Consider the following 14,404-nt stretch of genomic DNA (forward strand, 5'->3'; position numbering starts at 1 on the left):
AAGTGCCCAGCTCATGTGCCCCACGTGTTCAAATGGAGAGTCCAGTGAGCGTCCCTCTCTTAACTATGTCAGTAGACAGTCCCCAGAAGGGGTCAAATAAGATCCCAAGGCCTCTACCTAAGAGGCCAAGAGAGCAACGGCAGAGACGGGAGTGCTCCGCTTAAAGGCTCTGGGAGAGATTTCTTCAAACTGCGGCAATTGATGGGATGCCCGTTGCATTTGAGCTTATTGAGAGATTTACACTACTCTGGGGAGCTGGAGGAGGGGGCTGAATTAGCAACAAGCACATAGAAAACAGGCAAATGACACACAAGCCTAGAGACGAAGGTGGATTCTTCAGAAAAGGGAATGCAATCCATTGGGATGGCTGGAAGGTGCGGGGACGTGGTGAAGCGGGCAGTCTGAGAACCGTCGTCCTCACTTTCAGTTAAGAGCCAGCGGCTGGGACTCAGAAGTAGGGCTCTTGCTCAGCGTGTGCAAAGCTGTGAGATTAATTCCCAGCACTGAAAAACAGAACAAAACCAGAGTCGGTGATGCCACCCACTTTCCACAGAGACTGGTAAGGTGGCTCAGCACTTGCTGCCTAGGGTGATGACCTGCGCTCAGCCCCTGGTATGAAGGGAGAGCCAACCTCCACAGGTCTGCTGTGGTACCCACACACCCCTCCCAAACACCGTACAAAGAAAAATCCAGCAAAAAATGAAAGCAAACTTCCCCGCAGATACCAAGAACAATAGGGTCTAATGTACCCCAGGCTAGACCTTGAGCACTGTCATTCCCAGTTTATGGGGTACCGGGGACTGAACCCACAGCTTGGTTTTGTGCATTCTAAGCAAGCTCTCTTCCAATTGAGCCACACCATCAAGCCCCGCCTTCCCAGCGTAGCCCTCCTTTTCATTTGAGCCCCCCAGAGTTGTGCTCTGGTGGATGAAGCAGAAAGAATGTTAGTTACGTGGGTCTCTGAATACAAGTCCCTGCACCTCGTGATTCCTTTCACCCCAGTTGTTACTCATCCTCTTTCTTCTCCCAGCCCATACCCCACCCTCTTTCCAGTATCCATCACACCCAGTTACCAAAACCAGGTTTCCTTTGAATGTGGGTGGGGGTTGTATCATGGCCTGAATTATGTCATCAGGAAGATTTTGAAAAACTTCCAAACTGAGGTACCTGCCTAGGCAGTCCCTGAGGGAAGGGCCCTGGATTTCTGCTCTTTAGATACATTCCATGCCTTGTCAAGTTTTGGTTTATAATTTTATTTCTTCTTCTTTTATTCCCCTTTCCCTTCCTTTTTACTTCCTCATTTTTTTTTTTTCTGAGACAGGGCTTCTCTGAAACTAGCTCTTGTAGACCAGGCTGGTTTCAAACTCACAGAGATCTGCCTGCCTTTGCCTCTCGAGCACTGGCATTAAAGGTGTGCGCCGCCACCACCTGACCCCCTCCCCTTTGTTTTCTTGTGGCCCATATACCACTCCTGCCTTTATTTGATACTAGGTATCAAACCTAGGACCTCATGCACACTAGGAAAGCATTTCACTAACCCAGATACATTTCCAGTCCCAGGAGATATTAATGATGCCATTTTCCTGTTTGATATTTCCCTCCAATTGAGCCTAGGGCTGTGTACACACCAGACAAGCTCTCTCCCAATGAGCTCTATGCCCAAACCTGCTTGGATTTACAGTTATCATGGTCTACGCTTTCCGTTGCAAATTGACTTAATTGGGGTGAGGGCTGTCGCAAGATCTCCCTAAAATAGCCAGGCTGATCTTAAATGTGAGAACCTCCTGCTTTGGTCTCCCAAGTGCTGGAATCACAGATGTGTATCACCATAGTTGGATTGCAAATTGCTTTTTTATTTTTAATTTACATTCTACATTCCCCATAGATAAATCTGAATGAACTTTACACATCCAATAAGATAAAGATAATAGTAATTAGAATATAAAAACAGACCAAAGTGAAAAGGACGTGGAATTGAGTGTTTCAGGGGACTTGTGGTAAAGTGACGTCACAAACTGCTGATACTGTTCCAAGGTCATTGGAGAGAAAGACTGTCCCCCGTGACGGGCAGAGATACAGTGCCACACTGCTGCCAGCATAGCCCCAGGGAGGTCTCCCCTTTAGGGAGAGACCTCCACTCGGGTAAGAGCAGGCTTTTTGACTTGGTTGTAGAAAAGAATTTCAGAACAAACCCATTTAAAGTAGAATTGGAGTGTATTAAGAGATTGCAATGTATATTTTAAATGTGACATTAATAGAAAGAGACTCAGGAAAGGGAAGACATAGCCAAGTGTGGGCATGGGTTCCCCAGAGGACAGCTGCGCCCCATAGTTCTTACAGTGGCTTGGACTATCGTCCTGTGGTTTCTGAGTTACATGCTCAGAGGTATAATTAAAGGTTAAATAGCCCACTTTTGTAAACAAAAGGGTAAGGTGAGTTTACAGGGGTATTACCTGACTTAGTGGTCACAGACCATTCTCAAACCCAGCATATTTATTGCCTCAGATCTCTCCACCCTGTGGGGCCCAGGAACAAACTCAATCATTAGATCTGACAGCAAACGCCTTTCCTTGTTGAGCCATCTCATGGGCCCCAGTTCAGACTCTCTTAGGACGCCCCTGCCTCTGTGGGCAGCTGACTCTTTCAGTGGCGTGTCAAGTTTCCTGATTCCGTCAGAAGCAAAAGCTAACCAGGTCCTTGGGTGAAGGGCCTTTTCTGCCCCTCTCATTTCTTTGTCTTGTCTCCTTCATTTTCTGCCTGTCTGACCTGCCTCCAGCTAAGCAGAAATCTCAGGATTTAGGAGTTACCCCACAACAGCAGAGACAATTGTGATGGTTCAAATGAGAACTGTCCCCATGGCCTTTGAACACTTGGTCCTTGGTTGAGACGCTCTTTGGGAGGGTGGGAGGCTTAGGAGGTGTGGCCTTGTTGGAGGATGTGTGGAGCTGGAGGCGGGCTTCTGGAGCTAAAAGAATAGAGCCTGGCTGAGTTCTTTCTACTTGGGCTTGAAGATGTGAGCCCTCAGCTGCTGCTCCTGAACCACGTCCATGGCACCCACCATCACGGACTCCAACTCTCTGGAACCATAAGACCAAATAAACCCTTTCTCCTATTGGGTGCCTTGGTCATGGTTTATCGCTGCAACAAAAAAGTAGCTAACACACCTTCTGAGTACTGAAACCACCAAGATTATGGTGAGCCACATCTAAAAGAGAAGAAGCTAAAATGCTCTTCTTGGAGGCTGGTGTTTTTTATGTGTACTGATGGGGGTGTGCCATTGTGTATGTGGAGGTGAGAGGATTCCCGAGGCTTCAGGTGGCTTCCCAAGATACTGCTGTCATATTTGCATTCCAGGCAGATAGAAAAGATCAAAAGTGAGGAAGGAATTTCCCTTCTCTATTATGGGTTTGTCCAGGAAATCCACGATCATTTTCATGTCCCAAAGTAACTGCAGGACACTCTAGTAGTACTTTCTCATCAGGACCACTAGCCTGAAAATTATGACACAGAGACTTATTATTAATTAGGAAGCCTAAGTCATAAAGCTTATGTTTGTTTCTAACTATAACTTAAATTAACACATTTATTTTAATCTACTTTTTGCTACATGGCTCATGGATGTTACCTCTCCTCCTGCATGTTCTGCTTCCTCTGTATCCGGCTGGTGACTCCATCTTTCTTCTTCCCAGAGTTCTCTCTCTGCCCGGAAGTCCTGTCTATACTTCTTGCCTAGCTATTGGCTGTTCAGCTTTTTATTACAGCAATCATAGCAATACATCTTCACACGGTATACAAATATCCCATGTTTCCCCTATTGTCTAACTAAAAAAGAAAGGTTTAATTTTAATACAGTAAGGACAATTATTATGTATGAATTATTATTATGTATGAATTATTCACAATGTTTAGTCCATATGTATTTTGGTAAATTTGAAGAAAGTACTGTATTATCTATCTTATCTTAGTGAGTCCAAAGTTTTATACCTAAACTACTTTCTATCATAAGTATGTATTACCATCCTAAAACATCTTTTTAGACCTTAAAACATCTTTTTAGATAAACAACTTAAGTGCTTAAGTTTTTAAACCTTATAAACTTTACATCTCTTATGTAAATTTCTTTCTTTCTGAATTTGGTAACAAGGAAAACTGTAAACTATAACCATTCAGTTTGTTTTGTATGAAGGCCCAAAAATGTGAGCCCATTTCCAACTTGTCTGCAGGTCAGAGAGTTTTAGCTTATTCAAAGTTGTTAACAACTGTGGCTGCACACCCTGACCTGGGGTGCAGTCACTTGGTGCTTTGGCCATTAAGATGGCCCAGACAGGTAGATCCACTTCACCGTGGCCAAAGGTCAGGAAATTCAAGCATACTTCTGCTCCTTCTTTTGAACTGAGAGGTTTGACCTAGGGAGTGGCTGCCTTCAGGATACTTGGTCTAGGATGGGTTCACAGTCTAAACAACAGAATGCTTTTCTCATGAATTAAGGGCTTGATGTCTCAAAGTACTGAAGCAAGTAACTGTTCTAGTTGTTAAAACAGTCTTTTGTCTTCTCCCCCTGTTGTATTGGGGTATAAAAGTGTATGGGAAATTAAACACGGGTGGATTTCAGTATTCACTGGACTCCCTCCTGTTACTCTCCTATGTTTCTGTTTTATTATTTTCACTCCCATCTTTGTCCTCTTTACTTTTTCTAATCCCATGCCCCTAACCTGGTAAGTGGTATACTTGTCAAAGTCAGTATCTGACAGTTTTGATTTTGAGTTTTGAGACAGAGTTTCTCTGTGTAGCTCTGGCTCTCTTGGAACTCCATCTGTAGATCAGGCTGGTCTCGAACTCAGAGATCTGCCTGCCTCCGCCTCCTGAGTGTTGGGATTAAAAGCTTGCCTGGTAACTATTTTTAATGTTTTAAGGACACTCCGTATGGCTTTCACAGTGACTGCCCTCGTTTATGTCCCTACCAGTGAAGAGGGCTCCTCCTCCCCACAACCCCACCAGTCTGTTGTCACCTGTTTACCTGACCACAGCCTTTCTAACTGGGTAGTTACAGCTCCTTAGGCAAACATTACATCATTAACAGAATGATAATGATGTTATCATTAAACATCTGGGGTCATTAAAAATGTAGATCAGCCGGGCGGTGATGGCACACGCCTTTAATTACAGCACTCAGGAGGCAGAGGCAGGTGGATCTCTGAGTTTAAAGTCAGCCTGGTCTACAGAGTTCTAAGACAGGCTCCAAAGCTACAGAGATGGAGCTGGAGAGATGGCCCAGTGGTTAAGAGCTCGGACTGTTCTTACTGAAGACTTGTGTTCGAGTCCCAGCACCTACATGAGGCCTCACAACCATTTGTAATTCCAGTTCCAGGAGATATGATGCCCTCTTCTGGTTTCCAAGAATACCAGGCACCCAAGTGGTGTTGGTATACATGCAGAAAGAACCCATACACAGCAAGAAGAAGAGGAGGAGGAAGGAGGAGGAGGAAGAAGGAAGGGAAAGAGGAGGGAGAGGAAGAAGAAGGCAGAGGGAGGAGGAGGAAGAAGGAGGAAGAGAAACAACAGCAACAGCAGCAACAACTTTTGAACTTCAGAGACTATTTCCTGAACAAGAACGCAATTTCCTGCTGAATGTTGTGGAACAGGCCTACCACCCCCAGCACTGGGGAGGGTGAGGCAGAAGGATTCAGAGTTCAAGGCCAATGGAGACCCTGTTTCCAAAGTCCAAACAATATCAGAACTGAACAAAAACTAACCCAACCCAACCAAAATAAAACCAATGCATTTCAATATTAGACAATATCTGTTGAGTTCTAGCCAAGGAGCATGAGCAATCACACCCTCAGCCCTCTCTTCCTCTCCCGCCTCTCCTGATTGTGCTGGCTGTGCTGTTTTCATACAGGAAAGGCTAACAGTATTTACCTTCAATTCTCAAACCACAATCCCCATAGTGTCTGCTGGGCTCTGTCTAAACCTGGTGTTCGTTACTGGTCTTCTCCCATGACATCCTTATTCCTATTCTTGGAGTCATCGGTTTACTGGTGGTCTTTCATTGTCAAATAGTCTTTTCCATGTTGGTGAATTCTTTAAAGTGTCTTTATTTATGTGCTTATTTTTAAGGCAGGATGTCACTATAGAGTGCTGGCTGTCCTAGAGCTGGCTGTGCAGACCCGGGTGGCCTTGGATTCACAGAGATCCACCTGCCTCTGTCTATCCAGTGCTCGTATTAAAGGTGTGCGTCATCACACCAAGCTGTCTTTATAGTTAAAGGACAAATTGGCTCAAAAGTGATTGGTTCGGTTTTTTTCCCCTTAGATTTTTGTAGACATTGTGTCTTAGCGTTTCTATTGCTGTTAAGAGACACCATGACCACAGAAACTCTTACAAGGAAAACATTTAATTAAGGGTGCTTGCTTACAGTTTCAGAAGTTCACTGCATTGCCATCATGGCAGGGAACATGATGTTATGCAGGCAGACATGGTGCTGGAGGAATAGCTGAGAGTCCCACATCTTGCAGGCAACAGGAAGTCGACCAAGACTCTGGGCAGTATTCTGAGCATAGGAAACCTCAAAACCTGCCCCAGCAAGGCATACTTCCTCCAAGGCCATACCCAGCACCTCCTAATAGTACCACTCCCTGTGAGATCATGGGGCCAATTACATTCAAACTATCACACATTGTTTCTTTGAATGTTGCAGTTGGTTAAATCAAAGGCTAAGTGAGGTTTTATTTGTTTGCTTGTTGGTAGACAGGGTTTTACTGTGTAGCCCTGGCCATACTGAAACTCACTTTGTAGATCAGGCTGGCCTCAAACTCATGCGTGCCGGGACTAAAGGCATGCACTACCATGCCTGGCAAGATTTATTCCCTCAGATATGATTTATTCCTTTTACATGGATATAATATATTTCTCTATGTCTGACATTCAGCAACTTTACCAATATGTACCTTAATCTGCATATTATTTAGGACATAAAACCAAACAGAAACCCAAAATAACAATAGGCTTATTTATTTATTTATGTATTTAATTATTGTGTGTGTGACAGAGAGAGAGCATCATCTAACATTGAGCACTCTATATTCTTCACCAGAGACTTCCCTTAGTGACGGGGAAAGGTCTGGGAAAGCTGTACTTGGGAGATACTCTAATGGAAAGGATGCGGAAACACTTTCCTGTAAACACACTGGACAGCGGCTGGCATGAAAGATTTCAAGATGTTTTGTTTCTCCCTGCTTTGTCATGCTCTGTACTGAAATGATTTCTTGGTAATCAAATTAATAACTTTCTTTTGTTCACATAAGCTATAGTATTAAATATAGATCTAGCTTATGTAATGTGACTCCTATTAGACAACCCCAAAACTGGTGTGCTCTTACAGACAGATGTGAAGGGGAAAATCCACCTACCTCAGCCTCCCATGTGCTAGAATTACAGGCCCAAGTAATACTCACGGCTAGAGCACAATTTTTATTTTATTTACATTTGTCTATTTGTATGTATTATACACATGTGTGGAGGTCAGGGGACAATTTGTCTTCTACCATGTGGGTTCTAGGAATTGAACTCAAGTCATCGGGCTTGGCATCATGCACCCTTACCCACAAAGCAATCTCACCAGCCCAGAGCACACTTTTAAATCAGCTCCTCCCCAAATCTGTTTTCTCCTATCTGGGGCTATATCACACCCGTCCCTCAGTTTTCGTGATGTTGTGGCCACAACCCCTAAGACCACATTTGTGACCATTGCTGGTCCCCTATTCTCTCTCCCTTAGATCCCTCATCTGAATCAAGTTCCTCAGCCTGGAGGCTGGAACCTGTATAGTTAGGGTGGCATTTGCACGTGACTCCTGTGGTATTTCTGCTTCCCCCTTTGTCTGCTGGTTTAGGGAGGAGCTGGCATCTCTGCAGGCATTCCAGCTGCTTTACTTGTGGCTGACAATGGACCCATTAAACTGGGCATTCCTAAACAGTGCCTCTATCTTTTAAAAATTCTTCTTCTTCCTTCTCCTCCTCCTCTTCTTTGAGTCAGGGCCTCACTGTGTAGCCTTGGCTGGTCCAGAACTCACTAGGTAGACTGGGTTGGTCTCGAACTCTGTGGGTTCCAGGTACAGTGAGACAACCTATCTCAAAAAAAAGGTTGAGGAAGGCATCCTGTATGCACATACACATAACAACAACAACAACAACAACAACACACACACACACACAAGAATGTATGCATAAAACCAAAGAAAAAACAGAAAGATCAACTGATTGTTAAATCACAGAAAAATACAGACCTAGTATTATAATTTTGCTGGCCTTCCCTGTCAGTACCCTGTCCCTTTAAGAGACAAGCACTGCCCACTCCCAATCTTGAGGCAAACTGGTCTGTGCTCTCTTCTCCCCTTCTCTCTCTCTCTCCCCTCTTTTTCTCCCCTTACACCCTCCTTTAGTAAAACTTCACACTCAATCGCTGTCTGCATGGTGTATTCTGTTTCCTACCGACCGTGGGACCTGCCAGGATCACTTGCACTGAAATCTTTCACCTAGTAATTTCATTTATATAATATGCAAGAACTCATCCCACTGTGATAGTACATGTCTATAATCCTAGTATTTGGGAGGCAGAGGCAGGAAGATCAAAAATTAAAGACTAGCCCAAGCTATATAACAAATTCAAGGTCAGCCTGCATTACTTGAAACCCTGTCTCAAAACAAAACAAAGCCCAAAAAACAAGAAAAACCAAAACAAAACAAAAAAAGAAAACAAAGCAAAGCACAGGAAAAGTAAAATTCTGGGAAAAAAAAAAGAACGATAGAACTGTTAAATTCAGAGAATAATTGATTCCGGAAGTACAAGGAGGTGGACCTCCTCCGACTAAATTTAGGTACTTTAAAACTGAGTAATAGTGTATGTTTCACCTTTGATTTTAAACTGCATATTTATGTGTAGCTGTGTGTGCAGGTGCACATGTGTGGTGGTGTGGACGGAGGCCAGAGGTCAGAGGTCAGTCTCAGGCATCTTAGCTCAGAAATACCTTTCACACACACGCCCTTTAAAAAGATGTTATTTATTTACTGGGACAGTCTTACTATGTAGCTCTGGCTGGCCTGCAACTCTCTATGCAGACCAGGCTGGCTTCAGACTCTTAGACAACTGTGTGACTCTGCCTCCCAAGTGCTGGGGTTAAAGACATGGGCCACCACACCCAGCCTTACCTTATTTTTTTTTTTAAAAAAAAGATAAGATCGTGACAACCAGCCCCGCACTTGTCAACCGAGCCTGAAGGCCTGATTCCGTGGACCCACACAGTAGAAAGAACTGACTCCTGAAAATGTCCCCTCCCCCAAGTGTGTCCCCTCCCTGCAAACACACAAAAGAACAAAACCAACTGCAATGTAAAAAGCAACTGTAAAAGATGGAGTTTTCTCTCTTTGGGGAGACTTTAAAGGTGGGGAGAGAAGAGAGAAGCTTCTCACTTCATATCCCATCTTTCTTTCCTTCCTTCCTTCCTTCCTTCCTTCCTTCCTTCCTTCCTTCCTTCCTTCCTTCCTTTCTTCCTTCCTTCCTTTCTTTAAACATGCGTCTTTATTGGTCACAGCTACTTGAGGGGGATGAAGCGGGAGGAGTGGGCAGCACCGATGCCAGGCCTGCGGTGCTTCACAGGCTTGTAGGTAATGGAGAACTCGCCCAGGTAGTGGCCATTGATCTCCACCTGGTTGAAGGTCTTGCCATTGTACACATCCACCATGCTTCCTGCCATCTCAGGCAGGATGATCATGTCCCTCGGGTGGGTCTTCACCACCGCAGGCTTCTCCATGGGATGTGCTTCCTTCTTGGCCTTTCTCAGGCGCTTGAGCAGTGAGTGCTGCTTCCACCGCAGGCTGCGATTCAGATATCACCTCTGTCGGGCGCTGTACAGCCGCATCAGCTGCTCATAGGACATGTCCAGCAGCTGGTCCAGGTCCACACCGCGGTACGTGGACTTGCGGAAGGTCGGCTTCTTCTTCTGCTCCACTTCGGCCATCTTGTCGGCAACTCGGAAAAGGAAGCGATCCATGTCCCATCTTTCGTTGACTCTCTCTGCACAGGTTGAAATCACTCACCTGCCCATTGAGAGAAACACTGGAGACAGAACACTGAAAATAATGATTCCAGGGGAAGCTTTGTGATTCTGAGACTATTTGTGACACCCTTCAAAAGCAAATGGCTTTCGTTCAGAAGCTGACCAGTGCTCTGTTTGGAGGGGCATCAGTGAGGCAGTGTGTGGAGCAGTGTCATACAATGGCCACAGGAGGAAGACATTAGAGACATGGCCCAAGTTCACCTCTGCCATAGCCTGGAGGAATCCCAGACAGAAAGGGATGGGGTAGGCTGGAAATGTGATCTTGGCAAAGAGAATGGCTTAGTCAAGAACAGGCCTGAAGGGAGGCCAGCTTACATCCAGGATCAACCTCAGCTCTCCCAGAACCTACTGGAAAGATAGATACTTTACCCCATTCAGGGGCTTTGGTTCTGTTGGTGGTGGGGTATTATTGAGTTGGGTTAGTGCGTGTGGGTGAGAGTCTCTCATCTGTGGCCTAAAAGAGTCTTCCTGTTTTAGGATTGTGTTAGACAAGAGTAAAGGGAAGGCCAAGAAAGGGCAGCAGAGTCTTGCTGTATCTGATGATTTGTACTTTGCTCTGAGGGCAATGAAGAGCAGTTAGAAGTTTAAACCAGAGGAGGCAGGATAAGGTTTTTGTTGTGTTTTGCTTGGTGCATTGATAAGACTAAGCAATGCACACTTCGTGGAAAAGCATTTTGTCCCCAAGCTGCACATGCGTGCATGCACATGTGTGCATGTGTGCATACATGCTTGTGCAAATGCATGCATGTGTGTGTGTGTGTATGAATGTGGGTGTGTCTGTGTGTGTCTGCATTAAGGCTAGGTGTCTTCGCCAGATGTCCTCTCCTTTGGTCTCCATCTTAGTTTTTGAGACAGGATCTTAGAGCCTGGAGCTGGCCCATTCAGCTAGCCTTACTGATCTATCAGCAAGCCTTTGGCATTCTCTCTACTCTGTTTCCCCAACACCAGGATTACAGGTGCTTGATGCCATTTAGGACTTTTTTATATGAATTCTGGTCCTTGTGCTTGAATGGCAAACATCTTACCACCTAACCTATCTCCCCAAGATTAGATTTGATTTTTTTCTTTGTTTTTTTCTCTTTTTTCTTCTGACAAGGTCTGATCTCTGTAGCTCAGGCTGACCTGGACCTCCATGCTGCCCAGGTCCTACAGGATAGCATCTGAACAAGAAACTACATGAAGGAAAGAAAAAGACTGGTAGTTGGGAGGCTGAGGAAGGGGGATGGCCACAAACTCCAGGACAACCTTGACGATGTTAGAATCTCTCCTGAGTTAATCACAACAGCATCTGTACAGATTCTAGTTCTGTCCATACACAGGTAAAACACATTTCATTCTGCATTCTACTAGGGGCTTGCACAGACAGGAAAACATTTGGCAAAACTTCTAGGCTGGGGTCTCCTACTCCTCCAGCACTCAGACGTCCAGTTTGGGCGTGATGGTTCTAATTAACATTAGCAATTGTTCCTTCACTCCTGTCTCCTTTTCTCTTATCTCTTTTTCTTTCATGCAAGGGTCTTGTGCATGCCAGGCAAGCGTTCTACCACTGAGCCCTGAGCTAACATACTTCCTAACAGCAATTAGCAGTAAGTTTTTCTTCTCTCCTAAGGTTATTAAGCCTATGTCCCCCAGGTAGTGTTAGGGTGAGGGAAGGAGACTTCTTCCTTTTTCTAGTAAGGAACACAGAAGATACCATGGTTTTTGCTTCTAGCATTTTTTTAAAAAAATTATTTCTTTTTCATGTTTGCATGTTTTACTTGCATGTATTTATGTGTATCTTGTATGTGCAGTGCTCACAGAGGTCAGAAGAAGGTGTCAGATCCCTAGAGCTGGAGTTGGGAGCCACCATGTGAATGCTGGAAATCAAACCTGAGTTCCCTGCAAGAGCAACAAGTGCTCTTATCTGCTGAGCTATGTCTCCAAGCCCTGCTTCTAATATTTTAAGTATATTCAAAACATAGTCCAGGCATAGTGGCAAATGTCTGCAACCCCAGCATCATTTAGGAAGATTAGCAAGTCTATCATCATCTATTTTGTTTGATTGATTAGTGTGTATGCTTGATATGTGTACATGTTCATGTGTGTACTGGTTCATGTGTATATGACCGGAATTCAGCATAGGGCAACTTTGTCAACATCTACCTTAAGGTCTCTCACTGGGCCTGGGACTCACCAATTGCTAGACTGGCTAGCACACCCAGCTTTTCGGTGAGTGGAGCAAGTGCTTTATCCATTGAGCCATCTTCAGAGACTCCCTTAAAAATATTTTTGACTATTGTATGTGTGTACATGTATCCACATATGTGTAATGTGTGTGAAGGAGTGCTGGTGTGTGTGCACAGCACATGCATAGAGGTCAGAGGATGACTTTAGGGAATGGGTTCTCTCTTCCCACTGTGAGTTCCAAGGACTGAACTCAAGACTCCATGCATATGAATCAAAAGTTTCCTGCTCACTAGGACCTTCTTATGCATCCAACACTGGCCTCAGACTTATTTTGTAGCCCAGGCTGGCTCTGAACTCATTACCTCCAGCCTCAATCTCCTATGTGCTATGATTACAGACAGGTACCACTATGTCTGGTCCATTTAACTTTAATGCAGTGTTATAATAGCAGTTTTAATTTCCTGACTACACATTGACTCATTTAATCTTCATATCTGCTGAGGTAAGAGTTTTTATTACAATTGTGATGAGTCACTTAATTACATAGGTAGTAGAGTACATATTACATACATCTTGAGTCATTTCATATATATATATACACATATATATATAGTATAAATATATGTAGTGTGTGTGTGTGTGTGTGTGTGTGTGTGTGTGTGTGTGTGTCAGGTACATGAGAATGCCCAGGAAGGCCAGAAGAGGACGTCAGCTCCCAGGATGCTGGCATTATAGGCAGTTGTGAATTGCTACACGTGGGTGCTGGGAACTGAACTCACGCTCTTTTAAAGAGCAGCATTCATTCTTAACTGCTGAGCCATCTTGCTCATGAATCATTTGCCGAGTATGGCGCATATCTGTTTTGTTTACCCCATGTTCCACATGCCTGGGACACTGCCTAAAATGTATTTGTTGAGTGAATTCTGCACACAAAGGCTTAGAGATGTTAAACAGTTAGCTTACCAAGCACCAGTTACCAGTTAATCCAAACATCAGTTGGATTTTATCTTCTTCCTGGCAGCCACAAAGTCTACGATCACATGGTAAATTCTTAGCTACTAAGCAGTGAGCTGTTGAGAAGTAAAGGCCATCTTTGAAAAGATATTACTTGACTTTGAAGTGTTTTAAGACAATGAAACAGGATTCAGAGGCAAGCGGCAGGCACAGCTGCATGTAACTTGCTAGGTTTCAGGGAGAACATGCATGAGAAACTCACTCCTAGCTTTGGAGGAAGTATTCCCAGGATTGTCCCAGCTACAACTTCCTAGGCATCTTGTCTGTAAGGAATGCTTTGCTCAGCCTAGAGATCACTCTATTTCACAGGTTTTGCTTCTGAAAGATCTGCTGGTAGTGGGCTCCAGTTTGCATAGCCTGCTTTAGCACACCATTCTCCTCCTTCCTTCCTTCCTTCCTTCCTTCCTTCCTTCCTTCCTTCCTTCCTTCCTTCCTTCCTTCCCTCCCTCCCTCCCTCTCTCTCTCTCTTCCTCCCTCCCTCCTCTCTCTATCTCTATCTCTTTTCTCTCTCTTTCTTCCTTTCTTTCTTTTTCCTTCCTTCCTTCCTTTCAGATTTATTTATTTCATTTTATGTGCATGGGTGTTTGCCTGCATGTATGTATATGCACCACATGCATACCTAGTGTTCTTAGAGGTCAGAAGAAAACATCAGATTCCCTAGAACTGGAGTTACAGATGGTTGTGAGCCACTAGGTGGGTGCCAAGAACTGAACCCAGGTCCTCTGTAAGAGAAACAATTGCTCTTAACCACTGAGCCATATCGGTAGCCACCCTCCTCATTCTTACCAAACTTGCTTCAAATAATTGACCAAGAGAGCAGGTTGAAGAACTGATCGCAGACCGAACACTAACATGGTGAACCATGAATTGAATTGGGTTTACCCAAGATGGAATTTTAATTTCAAAGGGAAATATTATACAATAGGTGTGATAGTGATTGCCTATAACCTCAGCACTTGGAGGTTGAGGCAGGAGAATCAAGAGTTTAATGTCATCTCCCAGTACACAGGGAACTCAAGGCCAGCCCAGACTTCATGAAACCCCATCTCAGTAAAGCAATTTGAAGGACTGGAGAGATTGCTCAGGGGTTAAGGGTACTTGTTCTTCTGGAG

At 44.4% G+C, this 14,404-nt stretch overlaps 1 long non-coding RNA gene and 1 pseudogene across 1 annotated transcript in view; both read right to left on the reverse strand.

The window, feature by feature from the left end:
* Positions 1–316: 316 nt before the first annotated feature.
* LOC125406016 (uncharacterized) overlaps positions 317–14,404 on the reverse strand; it is a 42,461-nt gene continuing 28,373 nt past the window's right edge. The window contains exon 4 of the long non-coding RNA XR_015002287.2: positions 317–503. This is a non-coding gene — a long non-coding RNA (uncharacterized LOC125406016). The remainder of the gene's footprint in view (positions 504–14,404) is intronic.
* LOC148121710 (small ribosomal subunit protein uS19 pseudogene) lies at positions 6,375–10,781 on the reverse strand (annotated as a pseudogene).

This window comes from Myodes glareolus, chromosome 6, assembly GCF_982192425.1.
Source record: "Myodes glareolus chromosome 6, mMyoGla1.1, whole genome shotgun sequence".
NCBI lineage: Eukaryota > Metazoa > Chordata > Mammalia > Rodentia > Cricetidae > Myodes > Myodes glareolus.